The sequence below is a fragment of the Dermochelys coriacea genome, chromosome 13 (genome assembly GCF_009764565.3).
Source record: "Dermochelys coriacea isolate rDerCor1 chromosome 13, rDerCor1.pri.v4, whole genome shotgun sequence".
Classification (NCBI taxonomy): domain Eukaryota; kingdom Metazoa; phylum Chordata; order Testudines; family Dermochelyidae; genus Dermochelys; species Dermochelys coriacea.
The window spans coordinates 6,273,424-6,290,524 of NC_050080.1; the positions used below are offsets into that span (position 1 = coordinate 6,273,424).

General features: G+C 44.4%; 1 long non-coding RNA gene across 1 annotated transcript; it reads right to left on the reverse strand.

Annotated features, from left to right (window-relative positions):
• Window positions 1-2,506: 2,506 nt before the first annotated feature.
• Window positions 2,507-7,767, reverse strand: LOC122456446. The gene is made up of 3 exons (XR_006275381.1): window positions 7,633-7,767; window positions 5,579-5,761; window positions 2,507-4,791 (listed from the first exon to the last, which is right to left on the reverse strand). It is a non-coding gene; the product is annotated as an uncharacterized LOC122456446 (long non-coding RNA).
• Between the last annotated feature and the right edge of the window lie 9,334 nt (window positions 7,768-17,101).

The following is a 17,101-nucleotide window of genomic DNA, read 5'->3' on the forward strand; positions in this document are numbered from 1 at the left end:
AAACAGCCCTGAAGCCAACACGTTCCCTCTTTGAACCGTAGGTTCCAAGTCCAGAAAGGACCATTGTGCTCATCTACTCTGACCTTGTGTTTAACACAAGCCAGAGAGCTTCCCCCATATAATTCCTTTTGAACTAGAGTAGATCTTAAAGTAAACAAATAAATAAAAAAATCCAGTCTTTGCCCTGGGAGAATTCTCTTTCCTATCACAGTCAAGCAGGTCTCTTGCTGCTGTGTGCTCACCTTTGCATATGCAAACGAAGTGTGCCTGCAGAGGTAGCCAAGCACATGCATACTGGGGACATGAATGCCCAACTGCCTTAGGTGCACAGGAGAAGGGCCATTAGTGTGGTGTGTGCCAAATGCATGTAGTCCCCAGTTTTGTAGACACAAGGAGTTGCACATGCATGTCTGTCTAGGTACTTAGATGGCCCCACATCACAGCACCTGAGCACCTTACAAACATTAGTGAATCTGTGCTCTTGACTCATTCTGCGTTGTAGGGAAATAGTGTTATACTCATTTCACAGAGGTGGAACTGAGGCACAGACCAATTATGTGACACAGTGAGTCTGTGTGGGAGCTGAGAAGAGAATCCTGGTGTCCTGAGGCCCAGTCCAGTGCCTTACCCCCATGCCACTGTGATAACTGGGCCTGCTGATGTAACTCAAGGACTGTGCTAAAATCATATTTGGTAAACAGGAGAAGTGTGGGTCTGGAAATCAATGAGCCAAAATAGGTGTGTTGGAAATTAGGTCTAATTGGTGAACAAAATATGAGGGGATGGGCTATTCCACCCATCACTCCCTTTTGGAGGCCTTAAAAGAACAGGTTTCAGAGTAGCAGCCGTGTTAGTCTGTATTCGCAAAAAGAAAAGGAGTACCGGTGGCACCTTAGAGACTAACAAATTTATTAGAGCATAAGCTTTCGTGAGCTACAGCATCCGATGAAGTGAGCTGTAGCTCACGAAAGCTTATGCTCTAATAAATTTGTTAGTCTCTAAGGTGCCACTGGTACTCCTTTTCTTTTTCTTAAAAGAACAGACTCTATGGGGAGAATGGAGCTGTCTGAGAACAACTTCTGGCTGGGAGACAAGTGGATTGGAAAGTGCGAGCTTCACCATCCTGGCTGCTGCTGCTCCCACCACCTCCTGGGACTCCAGGATTCAGCAGGACACCACCGGGCCTTTGTCATCTTGATCCCAAGGGACGTCCTGACTGCTCCAGGCCAAAAAGAGGACCCCACCTCCACCAGCTCTGGCTAAATCCTGAACACCATCTGGGATGTGAGCCTTTGGTTCCTGCTGTCACCTGCCTCTGCCACCAAATGCCCTTTGCCTTCCCCACCTTATTCCTTCTTTTTCCTACCCATTTCCTTTTGCCTTCTGTCTAATAAGAGTCTGGCTTAGCTGGCCAGGACTGTATATTTTGCAAAAGTATGATGAGCCTGTGACCAAAGAGGCAGCTAAAGGTAATGCCCTAAACAGCCCCATGCTGGCACATGTTTACCAGGACTTGGAGTGGCTGGTAAGACCATGTGCTGTGCCAGTATTTCTCCAGCACTGAGGCTGCAAGTGAGAGTCAGCACCAGAGACAGAATTTGTTCTTTTCTCTCCCCTCTTGCATGTGTTTGTCATGTTTTGTCTTCCAGGAAATGGGATTGGACTGTAACAACAGCTTCAGCCACTCTCAACTAACTTCTTCTCTTTTTCTCAAAAGGATAGTTATTACCATCTTTAATTCCATCTCCAAGACTGTCAGGCAGGGGCATTGTTCTTCTGTAGAATCTCTCCAGCTAAAGAGAGATTGTTAAAATGAAAGCCTTATTTAGTACTTTGTATTTCAAACGCTTTAACTGTTTTTCCTTCTTTTTCTGAATCATTAATAAAAGGTTTTAAAAGGATTTTTAATAGTGTGTTTGCTGTGGTATTAGCAGGCTGAATGGTGTTAAACTGTACTTTTAGAACTGTTTAATGTTGTAGAGTGAGAGCCATGTTAATACTTTGACTGTCTGGGCCCGTTTATTCCATCAAAATTAGCAAAGCAATGCCCGTGCTTGCTGAAAAGTGAGCACACACAATTAGAATCCAGTGCTGAAAATTGTATCCTGCTCAACTTCTTATTATAGGTCAACCTTTGGCACTCCTGTTCATGGATTCGCAGCTTTTAAGCAAAGAAAGGACCCTTACCTCATCTAGTCTGACCTCCTTCATAACACGAGCCAGAGAAGTTCAACGTGCCCCAAGCAAAATCTATTTGGGCTTTGTTTTATTTTATTCATGTGTATTTGTTTTATTTAGGGTCACTACCAATGGACCCATCCATTATTATCACCACACAAGCCAAGCTCTCTGTTAAATTGGCATTGGAATCTGGAGCTAATTGAGCACTTGGATTGCTCGGCTGAACATTCCTGGATGACCTATGAAACCAGTTCCAGGGTTTAACCTGGTATCTGTTATGCAAAATCACGCACACTCAAAATTCTCCCCTCCACCCCGAGTCCTGAGAGAATGACCACATTATCTCTTTTGCTGTTTCTGCCCACGTGCCTTTCCTAGTAAAAGGGGGAAGACTGGTAATTTCATTGGATTTCTACGTATCAAAAAATTAGATCCAGTTTTAGTTGATTTTATATTAAACCCCCTTGTAGCAGGCACATCCAGAGAGATGCACAGAAGTCAGCTAATTAAACTTTCAGCATTTCACCTTGCCAAGAGTTTAATTAGCTGAGATGCTCTCTTCTCTATATTTATCTTACGCATATCTTCTAAAGAGTTGGATTTGCGTGTTATGAAATTCTGAGGGAGCAAAATCGTTCATGCCCATCTATGTGGATGCATTCAAAGAGCAGGGGTTTGTTGGTTTTCTTTTCATAAGTGGTTAAATGTGCACAAAATCTGCATGGTTTTAGATGCCCAAACCCCTGTTGATTTTAATGGGAGTCACACAGCTAACGCACCGCATACTTTAAAAACCTAAAGGAAGGGTGTGATGTAACTGTGTTTGCGTTTCCTCTATTCTGCTTCTATGTCACTCATTTTTGCTGGATTTTAGCTCTGGAGTGTAAACAAGTGTAATAAATGCTCTTTATCTCAATCCTCATCAGCTGCATTAGAAAGGCAAAAGTAACTAGAACTCATCCTTCCACATACCACAAAATCAGCCACGAGTGCAGTTCTCTCATGGATTTGTCTGAAATGTTAATTTGTCTCTCTCATTTAGGAGTGTGGGTCACAGATTACAATACAGATGTGTGCGAGTGTTGGGCCAGGGACAGGCACAAATCATATCTATGTTTCTATTTCACACCCCACCCTATTGCTGACTTCTTGGAGGTGGAAACACAAATCCTTGGAGTGAGCTTCTGTTCACAAGAACTCTGCAGAGCACGAAATCAATAGCCCATTATTAGGCTGGTGTCTTTGGTTGCAGTGGATACATTGTGCCATGGAGATCAGTTTATAGTTTCGTCTTTGTATTCACATAGCTCGCTGAAGTTCAAAGTAGTGCAACTGGCAATGGCATCCAGGCTGCATACCTGAAGACTTTTCCAGTTAGGAATAGGTTATTGTCAAGATTTTCAGAACTGCACATGTTAAAATGTACACATACACACACACACACACACACACACACACAATTGCATGCATGCACAGCTGAGAAGGGCCTGGCCATTGGCTGTATTCTGCATTGCTGGCAGTAGAATCCGTGTAGCTTGGTTGTGCAAGGAATCAGAATTTAAGGGGGGAGGGGAGCGATGGGGTGTGTGTGTGCAGCCACTGACATGGTGTGTACCACCACTCTGCAGCAGTGCTCCAGGGATGGGCAGGAACTAGGCATTCAGTATTATGAATACCTTCTGTTGTTAATTTCCAAGGCCCACATCACATAACTGAGGCTGGTACACTATTCCTCTTTGTTCTACCCCCTGCACACCACTCCAAGGGCAGTAATCCTGGGCCCTAGGCATCTTTGCCATACATTAAAACAAATCCCATTAAAGAGGCTGTACCAGCAGCCTGCTCCTTTCCCCAAAGCAGAAAATATTAAACCAAAGATAGAATCAAAACCCATCCAGTCCCCCCGCATTATCACAAACAGCCCTCATCATAAGGCCTCCCTCCTCAGAAACATGGGAGAAGAGCGAGGCCTGGGGAGAGCTCTGAAAGACAACAGCTTTCAGGTTAACTGGGCAGGGGAGTCGGGTCCAAAGCTGAGGGCCTCTTGCAGAGAATGCCTGGCCGGCCGCACTATCTTGATTATACAAAGGGGGGTGCAGCCCCGGCTTCCCTGCTAACCATGCCTGAGGCAGTCTTGCACAGGGGAGAGAGTCAGATTTTTAACAAAGCAGAACCTAATCCAATCAGGGTTCTATAAATTAAAAATTGGTGCCTTAAAGTCCACTTGGGAATAAGAGGCAGCCAGTGCAGATCTCAGAGCATAGATGCCATGTGCTCTTGCCGAAGAACATCTGACCATCTGCCAAGCAGGCCACCCCATCGTGCACTCATCTCAAGTCGCAGGTTGACTTAAGCCCCATGTACAGTCCATCTGTTAGACAACTCCAGACAAGCTCAGTAGCATAACAGGGAAGATTCCTTTCAACTCATCTGGCTGTGGAGATAGTCAGGCCAAACATTTGCCTAGCTGTTTGGCCCTTAGTGAATAATGAGAACAAGACACTGGCAAATCCTTTTTCTTTTGGCCTTGGTTTTAATTTATCTTGTCTCTTCGCCAGGCTTATTCTCTCTCGCTGGCACAGGAAGTCATGTGTGAGTGAAATCTTGGAACTGTCTTTAGGAGGGGGAAAATAAAAATATAACCAGAAAGTCTGAATTAGTGAAAAGGAAAGGAGTACTTGTGGCACTTTAGAGACTAACAAATTTATTTGAGCATAAGCTTTCGTGAGCTACAGCTCACTTCATTGGATGCTGTAGTTCACGAAAGCTTATGCTCAAATAAATTTGTTAGTCTCTAAGGTGCCACAAGTACTCCTTTTCTTTTTGCGAATACAGACTAACATGGCTGCTACTCTGAAACCTGAATTAGTGAAGTGTGTACAAGGGAGCTTTGTAAGTCTAATGAGAGGTAATTAGAAATACTCAAAAGCAATCCATCAAAGCCTCGCTGGGTATTCATCATCCTTCCAGGGCTCATTCACAGGTATCCTCCAAGATGAATTGTGGTTTTTGTGGGCTTATTTTTGGATGTCCTAATACTTATTTTTTAAACTCCAACATTTTGCCAGGTTTGAATTTGAGAATGTTGTGCTATTTATAGATTTTTTTTTAACTGTTCTAGGACAAAAGGAAATAGCTTTCCTGAGGAGCTAAGTGAATAATTGACAACAGATAATTTATTAGACAAATTGGCCTCTTTTTCTACATGTGTAACATCTGCTCTCTTATCACAATTTATTCCTGATGCAAATTGAGCTAACACAATTTGTTTTCACTTTATGGATCTATAGGGAATAGCTCACTGGGCATATTCAATGCTCAATTGAACTGGCATGGTCTAGTGAATAGGACACTTGCCTGAGAATTAGAAGACCTAGGTTTTTTCTCTGCCACTGACCTGTCATGTGACCTTGGGCAAGTTCACTTCACCTCTTTTGGACCTCTTGTTCCACTCCCATCCTATGTGTGGCTTGTTTATTTAGAATGTGAGCTTTCTGAGGTTGGAGTTGTTCCTCAGTCTGTATATATGCAGCTCCCAGCACAGTGGGGCACCAGTCTCAGCTGGACCCTCTAGGCACTTCTGAAATACAAATAATGATCAAAGAGGTATTCATAAACTAGGCCGTATTGCTTAGCTGTGGTTTGGCACATTATGTTGCTTCCATTCCCTGATTTCATTCTAGCGGGCCTGGACGCACAAGACTCCTAGCCATAGCTATGGCATGTATTCATCCAGGTCCTATGTCTTCATTCTCAACAAAGCCAAATGTTTCTCTGCACTGACTGCAGTAAAGTTGACTAGACCAACTTCAGTGATTCCATACCAGCTCCTCGCAGTTCTGGCTTTCACATTTCTCCACACCTCAGCATCCAAGCAAGTCTAGCAAGTTGTAATATTGGAAAGTGAGGGGCATTCTGCCATACTGATAAAATTATTGCTATGTGCTAATTGCAGATAAGAGCTTTATTATCTCTCTGCAATATGGCTCACCAGCTGGAGAGAGCCAAGGCTTAAAGACACAGACTCAAGACTCCGGCTGGTTTTTATTCTGCTTCCATCTGTGAAAGGGAACTAGGGGATAAGGCCTCAGTCTACACATTCATTGCTCACTCCCCACCCAACTCTGGGCCTGCAGAGCCTGCTGCTATGTCTACACTACAGATATCTGCCAGGGTGGTGGTGGTGGTGGTTTTATTATAGTGGTCAAAAATGCAGCTTTGCCTATAGGTGCATTTTTACTAGGAGTGGTTTGCCAGTGATCAACCTACACTGGTAGAGCACACCTAGTGTAGACATGGCATGGGTGTGCCAAGCAGGTGAATAGACACGGTACACCAATGCCCAAACGCAGCATGGAGCCCCATTATGACCTACTCAAGGAGTCTGTCTCTTTCTGATACTTTGCTAACACTTGTAAGGCTTGTCATGCCAATGATGCCATATTGATTGGATTTTGGCCTGGTCAACACTTAAAAGTGAGGGATGTGAGTTTTTACTAACATAGCTATGCTAGTAAAAGCCTGGCAGTGATACCAGTGCAGCCTTACGCCAGGTGAGGGAACCAAGAATAAGCACTTTTATACTGCTACAACTTTGTCCACACTAGCGGGTTTTGTCACTGTAACAATAACAGTATAACCGTACCAGCAAAACCCACCTAATGTAGACAAGGCCTCTGGGTTAAAGGAAATCCTAGGCTCCTTTGCGGAGGCTACCAATTGCAGTGGTGTTTAAATCCCACCCACCCACAAGGTGGATTTGAACCAATAACCTATAGGCGAGAGCAGCTTCATATATTTTAAATCTAGAGGACTATCTACAGATATTTGAAAGGTGCAAATACCAAAGAAGGAGAGGAATTGACTAAGATGTTACATGGGGAGAATAATTGGAATTAATGGGATGAAATTAAGAAAGAAAGAAAGATTAGGCTGAATAGCAAGAAAAATATCCTGACTGTGACACCTATTAGAGTGTAGAAGATTCTCCTAGTATATGAGAGGAATGTGGTTAGTGGACAGGGCCCTGGACTCTGATCCACTAAACCTGCTTTCGGTTCCCTTCTTTACCACTGATCTATTGCGTAGCCTTGTCAAGTCACTACTCTCTGTGCCTCTATTTCCCCTTACACCCTTTGTCAATCTAAACTATAAACTCTGAGGTGGGAACTGTCTATTGCAATGTGTTCATACAGCACCTAGCACAGTAGGGCCTCGAGCTGCTACCTTAATATAAATAATAAGGAGAAGTAGGGGCAGCCCCAGGGCTTGGGCTATTTAGAACTAAACATAGGGTAAAACTTTCAGAACCACCTGAGTGACTTAGGAGCCTAAATCCTGTTGATTTGCAGTGAGACTTAGGGCTTGTCTACATGGTGGGGTAATGTGCTCTTTGGGGGTATGATTTGTAAAGCACACTCATATGTTGCACATTAATTGGTCCTTGCAAACCTGGGATAGTAATTGCAGGGGAAAAGGTGGCGCTTCACCACGGAACAGCCTTCAGATTGCTTCTGTGCTGATAGTTCTAGGTGTCTCTCGGCTTCTATTGGCAGCTCAGGATGCTAGGACACCCGGATCCTAACCGTACAGAGAAGCAAGTGTTTTCTGTAATTGCCGTTAAATGGCAAATTTGTTAAAACAGTCCATGCCTGACAAATCAAGGATGGTTTTCTTCGTGTAACATCATCACAGCTTGGGTTGTTCCTTATGCTGACAGCAATGATTGCTAATGCACCAGCCAGCACCACTGTGAAGGTTGGGGGAAGGGTGGGGACCCCTGAGGTTACACTGTCTTTTAGAGGGAGGAGAGAAAGCAAGCAAGGGAATGCTTGCCTGATTACTAATCCATTATTCAGCTTCCTCCTCTAGCTCAGTTCAGAGAGAGAAGACGGTTTGCGTTTCTTGGCTGGAGGGTTGATGTGGACGACATCTGATGTACTGGAGAGATGCAAGAGAGACAAGGCAGGGGAGGTAATATCTTTCATTAGATATTATTTTATATTATTTTTACTATTTATTTTCCCAGGTTGTGTGCTTGTTTATGAAGCAATGTAGGCATCCTGGCCCCCTCATTTGTTCCCAGGGGAAGAATCTCAGTCAATTTTCTTGTTAAAGTAGAAAATGGGCTCTCCTGCTTTTGGAAAAGGAGTGATCTATTCCCTGCTCTGCTGCTAACTCACTGTGTGACCTTGATTAATTATTATTATGGCTTATAAATGTCAACATGCAGAAATGGGTGGGTCACTTATTTGACCAACATCAGATTATTAATGGCCAGGATGAGATCTATGAAGGGACAGTTTATCCCACATCTGTCGGTTGCAGGGTTCTTCTTCTGAATCCTGGTTTACAAGGACCTCGGGTCTGATCAAGTCTGACAGTTCTCCTGTCTCTGTGACCACTCACCTCCTATCTGAGCCAGGAACGAAGTACGAGGGTCGTGGTTGCTCTTACCCGTTGGATTGCCCTTTCCTCATTACTGAGTTTGACTTCAAAAGCTGTCTTGAAGGACTATGGCTGTGGTTTCAAAGGAGTTTCAGAGTTCTACAGAGAACACATGGACTGTGCTGCTCCTCAAGGAGACTTCCTTAGCGAACATTTTTGAGAACGAAATAAGCCTGTGAGAACTGCTATGTGCAAGCACATACACACCTCCCCGTATCCTATAGCCCTGATCCTGAAGAACACTGTCTATTCTAGCGGCCAGTGCTCAGGGCCAGTAGTTCAGCAGCCTTTGTCACAAAGATCTTTGGAAAGCATGTTTCCATCACCCCCAGTGGACTCCTTACACAACTGATTTCCTTTTGGCCTCCCATTAGGTCAGTGCTGACTGTTTAAATACAGGTTTCGCAGCCACACTGTGGTCCTGGCAGATGCTTCCTCCTTTTGGCCTGTAGCAAAGATTACAAAGGCCACAGCTGGGGCAATGAATGTCTTCCCTTGTTGATTCAGCCCACGCAAAATGGGGGAGAGGGGTATGCATCTCTGTGGGTGCTGTTGGAAAACAGTGAGCTTTCAGGCAGTGAATGGGGTTGGAGTGTATTTCCTATTCCCTGAGCTCTCAGGAGTTCAAAGTCCTACCTAGCCCCATTGCCCTAAGAGGCAGGAGTGGGGAGAGAGGTTTAAATAATCTCCATGCTGAAATCTAATCTGATCAACCAGCAAAATCCAAGGGCAGATTCTGCTGCTACAGAATACTGACCCTGGAGCAGTATTGGCGCTGAGTTAGAGGAAGCATTGAGGGCCTGCTTTTCAGCGGGGTGCAACAGGTGTAGGTGAGAGCAGTGGGTTGCTCAATATATTTAATCTGAATACATTTTGGAGTGTCATTCTTTAGGAGAAATGTGACCCACATAATATCTGCCAGTGGGCCCCCAGCAAACTCCACAGCTTCAGGATGGGATTGTGGCCCTTCTGTTCATTCTAAAACTGCTCTGGCACTTGGATAAAATAAAACCCCTTAATTCTGTGGCTTCAGCTCTATAATCTTGAAATAGATTGAGGACCACCCTATGAACGGCAAGCTGTATCCAACTGAATCAACGGCTTCTCAGGGTAGGGGGCAGTGTTTGTACAGTAAGTGCATTTACGTCATGTGGAGAAAATGACACCAACACCTTTATTGCATTGCAGGTTCCCAGTAGCAGCATGCTACCCCAAAAGCCATGGTCTTGGATAAGCTTTTGCCTTCTCATACTCCAATAGGCATCAAAAGATTAAATGCACCAATTTCTGCTGAATGCAAAGAAAGTTTGCCCTGTGGGTATTGTCTCTAGCTATATGGGGTGGGGGGAGGTTGTTTGTTTTTTTTCCCCATTGACTTCCATGAGAAAAACCTCAGAGTTTCATGAGAACCAGGCCAGGCATCCCCTGCATTTAGGTCTCTTTGCATTGAGTTAAGCCATGAGTTTTTAATAGTGTTTTGGGTTTCCAGATATGGCACCTGAGAGTGACTCTCCCCCCACCCCACCCTGACTCTAAATAATGAAGCACCATTTTGCATAATTGTTGGTAAGAAGCCCTGGAGTTGCTACCATGTACTGAAATGCTGGAGCTGCTCAAAAGAGGTGCTGTAATGGGGTGCACTTGCCTCTCGTGAGCACCCCCTTGGCCAAGTGTGTGTGCTTGCACTCTCTCTCTTAGGTCGTCCCTGCTCTAAGATAGGGCAGTGCCCCAGGGCTCCTCCCTGGAGATAATGTCTTCACCTTCTTGGGCTTCCTGGCTTTAGCTCTCCAGCTGGGTCACTATAGTTCAGTTCCCCCTCTGGGGGCCTCACTGTCCAGGCCACTTCCCCCCAGTGGCTAATAAGGCATGAGATTGGGGGACCCAGCTCTCCCACTACTCTGGGTCCCAGCCCAGGGACTCTGTAGATCTTAGCTGTCTGCTGTGTCCCTTGAACTATGTCACACAGCTTCTCTAATTCCCTGGGCTGCAGCCCTGCACCATCTTCACCCTTACCCAGAGCCAGCCCATCCATAGGGCAGACTGGGGCAACCAGCCTGGGCCCCATGCTTTGGAAGGCCCCATGCTTCAGGAGCACGTGGTGGGGCAATGCTGCCTGGGGGGCTAGCAGCAGACCTGGTGCCAGCAGCAGGGGTCAGGCCTGCACCCCGCACTCACCAGCCCAGACATTTATTTCTTTTTCTTGCCTGCCACCCCCTGGGTTCAGGTTCAGGCTCAGTCTCTGCGGCAGTCAGCAACCCGGCCCCAGCCGGCTCCTGGTGTCGCCTGCTGCCACAGGGTCCTACCACCCCCTTCCCCCCACCCCCCAACCACTGCCCCTGCCCCTGCCCTTCCACCTTGGATAGACCCTTCCCTTTTCCGGCAGGACCCGCCACCTGCACAGGGGGCCCCCTCATCCCTAGCACAGGTGAGTGCTATCTCGTAGTCTCCATTATCCCTCGCCCATCACCCAGCACTGGTGTCCCCTCAGTGTCCCACACCTCCCCTTTACCCTGCCCTCTCCTAGCACTGGGTGGGGCCCTCCAATGCCACCTTCAGGCCAGGGCCAGTCCTTATCACTCCCCTGCCTCAGGGTCCTCCTTGCCTATCAGCTCTCCAGCCTTGGGGTCTCCTGCCCCATAGAACAGGACCTGGGGTCCCACAATTCTGCTCTCTCCACCACCCACCAGGACTGGGGTCCTCCATCCATCTGCTTTTCCACCTCCCGTTCCTGCCCCCAGAAAAAACAGATCTTAGAGCCCCTCCTCCATGCTGAAGGATCCTGGGGTCACCCAGCACCAGGGCACAAATAGGCCCTCCAAGAGCAACCCAGGTCCCAAGACATGGGCTCTCAGTCTTGTGAATGTGTAATTACAGTTAAAAAAAATTCCACTGAGGGTAACGAGACCATATACACCTGGGAAGTGAGTTTGCTGCAAAGAAGCGTAGGAAAGTGGATTTCAGAATGTAAGCAGCACAACATTGATCGTGATTGGTGAGGGTTTTTTTTAGTTATATGAACTTCATTATAATTATAAAAAAGAATATAATTACATAGCTGAGTGCTACCAATATTTAACCTGCAGCTGCCCTTGAAGTTCACTGTAAGTAGATTTCACCGGTATAAGAAATGTTTAGGGGGGCCCCATACAGGCTGATTTGCCCCAGGCCCTGCACCCTGCTAGGGACAGCCCTGCCTCAGGGCTTTGTCCTAATGGAGTCCCAGCATAGCTCCTTCTCACTCTCCCCGGCTTTTGGCAGTGCTGCCCTATCCAGGATTCTGTAACTCCATCAACACTCCTACAACTCCAACAAGAAACTGAACTCCCTCTGGCCCTGCAGCTCTTCTTATACTAGGCTGCTGGGCCCTGATTGGCTGTGTCCCACACAGCCGCTCTAGGCAGCTTGGAGGATTCTCTCCACTGCTCTTTTTGGGGGGCAGAGTGTGGCAGGGTCATGAGGCCTCCAGCAAGGGGGGTTAGAGGGTCTGGTATACCCCATCACAGGTGTGTTCTCTGATTTTTATCTGCATTTAAACAGCCCCCCAGTGCAGCTGAATTGCACTTACATGATGAAAACAGCCCCCAGCTCAAATATATCTTTTGTGCCACTAAAGCCCTGTCTTGTGCTTCCATATCACATTGTTCAGGTTTGAAATGTGTCTCCTGAAAATAAGGATCTTCCTGTTTACAGATGCAATGCAGAAATAATAATGAGAGGAGATCAAAGAGGGATTTGACGACTAGGTTGGTTTGAGCTAGTTTCTCACTCCAGGGCATTAAAGTGTGGATTTTCTGTGAAAATTCCCTCCATGTAACTGGCACTATGGGGCTGCAGTGTCTTATCCTTCTCTGGTCCCTGATGAAATGTGTTCAGTTTACAAATGGAATGTGATTTATTTTTTTACTACCTGCCAATGCTGCAATCTCACTCTGGACCCTGGCAGGTAAGCAGGATTGTTTAATTCCTCATACATTAAGAAAGACTTTCTAAGCCACACATGCCCCTGCTTACATCTGTGTTAGCCCCCTTTAGCTTACCCCATTTCCACCCAAGAACAGACTTGCCTTGTCTACGTTCAAAGTTACTAAGGTTTAACAAAAGGTACGATTATAAGCCTATTTAATGTTAAACCAGTTCAATTTGTGGCTGATCCATTCACAGAAATGGCACCAATTTAACTAAATGGGTTTCCAGACCGAATTAGTAAAATCAGTATCACTTTCTCATGTTGAAACACACTGATTTAAGAAAAGCGAAAATCCATTTAGGCTGATCTACACAACAGGTTGAACCAGTTTAACTTCAGTTGTGTTTTTAAACTAATTTACTGTAAAACACTCTCTGAGTACACTCATATCAGTTTAAACCTGGTTTATGTTGATTTAAATCGCATGAGTAAATTTCCAAGCACAAACAAAATCAATATAACCCTATCTTAAACTGATACAAGTGTTTCTGCACCATAGTTTGTACCAGTTTAACTAATTTTAAGTTTAAACTGATTTTAGTTCAACTGGTGCTACTTCTGTGTGTAGATAGGACCTTAGATTACTTGGTTAAATTGGCAGAATTGTTCTATGAAAATCGACAAGGTCTCAGGGTAATGTTCAAAGACAATGGTATTACACAAATGTTCATGAGGACTTCCTTAAGGTTGCAGTGCACGGTTCATGCATGAGAAGGAAAAACCTCTATTTAGCTCTCAGATCCTCCCTTGTGTACATGCATAAACTGTGAACCCCGTTGATCTAGAATGGATGAGACATACTAACCATATATCTTCACAGTGCTTTGTTGTTGTTTTTTTGTTTTTTTTTTTACAATCACCTGCTTTAACCAGCAAGTGGTTTCTCGTAGTCGCCAGCTAGATTCCGAGAATAAAGATGGTTGGATTAGCACAGAAATGTTGAGGTGTTTATGTAGACTGAACTGAACACTGGATTGTTTTGGGATTTGTTCATCACTAGGTGTTGCTATGGTTCCAGGACAGATTTTCTTGTTTCCTAGATTTCCTGTCTTTGAGTTGAACCGTGGTTGGGCTCCTGATGGAAATATTCAGTCTGTCAGCCCTATGCCTGCTCAAATGGTATCTTTCACCAAATGAACTTTCCCCTCCTCTACCCCCATAGCTGGTAGTTGCCTCAGGGAACATCATTTCATGCAGCTCAGCAATTTACACCTTGGTGAAATGCTTGGAATATTAGAATAACATCATTTCTGCATGTGATCTGATTTGATTTTTAATAAACTGCAGCAGTGATATGGTAGGTATTTGAGAGTCACTGGTTGTAACAGAGCTGAGTATCAATGAACCTTCATTTGAATAAAAGATTGAATTCACTTTGGTCATGTTTATATCCCTTTCATGTTTATGTTTCATGAATAATGATCAGTGATTTGACACAAATGCTCACAGAGCAACTCATTTAAGAAAAGATTAATGAAATATTATTTAATTTTTACTGATACTTTTAAAACCAGAGATAAAGAATAACTGGTTGAAAAATACCAGAAAAGTTCTGTGCTTTTGAAATTTTTTGACCAGCTCTAGCAAATAATGTTCTTCCAAATATAGCAATCCATGCTGGAATGTGGTACATTTTGGGATTTGCAAACATTTTTACAAATGAGACTGTGACCTTCTGAATACTCATGAATAACAAATACAGCCTCATGGATAACAGCAGAGCAAACACGTTCTGTTTATTCATGAATCATTTTCTATTCAGCCAGCATTAGCAGCGGTTCCTGCACTCACTTTGAGTTAAAGAGATGAACCCAATGTTGCCAACTGATTATTCTGATTATGCCCTGAGTCGTGCAATATTTGGTGCTATTCTTAAAGTCCCAGCTGCTCAAGTGAGTGTGAAAAGTTCTGTTTAATTTTTTTAAACTAAGTTTCTAGGCCTCAGGGTTGCAGAGGAAAGCTTGAAACAATGAAGAAAATGTATCCTAAAGGCTCAGAAGATGAATAAAAAGAACCTCAAATATATATATTTTTAAAATCCCATGATTTAGGGGGCGGGGGTGTTTAAAGGCTTGGTATTGGTAATACTGTAACCTTTGACCAAACAAGTTATGCTTTTCCATACACTATACATTCAGTCTGAATGATTTGATTCTGTATTAGGGACAACAAAAGAAAGAATTTTAAAAAACCCCTCTGCCTGAGAGAGAGAGAGAGAGAGAGAGAGAGTGAGTGTGTGCGCGTGCACATGTGTGTGTCTCATTTATAAGAAGCCACAGTAATGCTGAGAGCAAAATGGCATCTATTTCTTTGTGCAGCCAGCTTTCATAGCTATTTAAAGGCATCACAGCTTCATATCTAAAAGAAACAGAGGAGTTACAAATAAAAATAATTAGTAACATTTTTAAAAGGTTGACTTGATTTTTCTCTGTCTGCTAGGAAACCCACATGCCAGACACAAATCTGGACAGCAAAAACATAATAAATGTATACATCAGTTTGTATATTTTCCAGTCTGATTTTGGCTCAGTGTTGACCCTGAATAAAAATGTGATGATTGCTCTTTTCTAGTGTTGCTTGTTTTCAATTCAGTGATCCCTCTGGTGGTTATGCTTGTGAAAAGCAATTCCTTCCTAGAGCTGGGTGGGAACCCTTTGAAAATGTTTGAGATTTCAAAATGTTTCCTGTTCCACATTGGGACAAAAACAAAGACCTTTTGAAATTATTCCCCCCCCCCAAAAAATGACAGATTCAGACCAGGGACTGAGACCTGGGTCCCTTACGTCTTAGCCAGTGGTTCTGTGCAGGGAAACAGGCGATCCATTTTAAAGTGGCAGGCATCTTTCTGACAGGTGCACACGCTCCCCTCTCAGGTCACTGGCTCACTGTGCCACATTAAATTAACACTTCATTTATTTCTAAATATTTAATCATCTGAAAAAAAAATTTGAGGATGACAAAACTTCAGTGCCACTGGAGGCCTTGAGCCTCCACGGCCCCGGCACGAAATATCTGAGGCAAGATGTGGCCGGAGGAAAATGTTGGGAGAGCTCAGTTCTTTCTCTCCCACACATAGACAAGTGGCTGCTTTGCAACAGATTAGTCTAAAGTTCTGAAATGAGACCAAGTGGCTGTGTGTGTCCAGTAAAATCAGCCTTTTGCTATAGAATGGCTCCCTTAGGAGATGTTTAAGTGAGGCTACATAGCTGAACAAAAAGCAGGTGAAGGGATGACTTGATTGGAGTCTAAGTATACAAGGTACAAATATTTAAGAACTGGCTCTTCAGTCTAGCACAGAAAGATCTAACATGATCCAATGGGTGGAAGTTGAAACTGGACAAATTCAGACGGGAAAGAAGGTGTAAATTTGTAACACTGGGAGTAATGAACCAGTGGAGCAATTTACAAAAAGTCATGGTAGATTCTCCATCACTGACAGTTTTTAAACTGAGATTGGATGTTTTTCTAAAAGCTCTGCCCTAGGAATTATTTTGGGGCAGTTTTATGGGCTGTGTTATACAGGAGGTCAGACCAGATGACCGCAATGGTCCCTTCTGGCATTAAAATCTATGACACCCAGTTGGTGCAATAGATTGTAAAAGGCATTCCCCAGCCTCATTGGCTGTGTTGTAGATGGGTGTGATTTGGGGCAGGCTGGAAAGTTAAACAAAGTGTCATTTAGGGGTGGTAGTGAAGAGTTGTATGGGAGGTAGGTGCTGCTGTGTGTCATCTCTGGCTGCCTCCTGATTTCAGTTAACCCTCATGTGGTCATACATTGTTGTAACTGTTTATTTGTGGTAGCACCCATTATGGGCCAGGTGCTTTCTGACCACTCAGGAAGGAGGATCCTTGCTACACAATCAAAGGACAAAAAGACACACAATTAAGCAGATGGGGGGGGGGGGGAGGAACAGGAACACTTGACCCCAGAAGCACAGGATTAAGCTCCTCCCTCTGCACCACCCAATCATTAACTGCCCTTCTTTTGGCAAAAATGTATTTGTATATCTCACTGTTCAACTCATATCCCTAAAGGAAACATTTAAAGATGATCACACTCCTTCATATATTCACTGACCAACTCTGGATAAAATGGTTCTCTCTCAAGGTCGCTGTTCCATTGCCATCCAAATTAGCTGCTCTGGTTGCTGAGATGGCACAAACAAGTCTATCCCATGCAGGGTGGCGCTGGCTTTTTCTTTGTTGTATGTTATACTCGTAAGCACTGGTTCATCTTCCTGTACCCATGGACTCCCTCCTGTAAACGGTGACTTGATCTTGGTACACACCATTCTCAACTCTTCCCTTCCCGGCTTGCTTTTTCCCCTTCATGCTGATCAGAGTGTGAGAGAGAAAATATGAAACAGGCAGCTGTGCTGATAGTACAGATACAAGTGACTTAATGTCGTCAGGGTCTGAGAGTGTTAACCTTTAACCAGGAAACTCACCTTCCCTATTCTCACTTGCCATGTATTCCTTTATTTCAAAAGGACTCCAGCCCCTTTG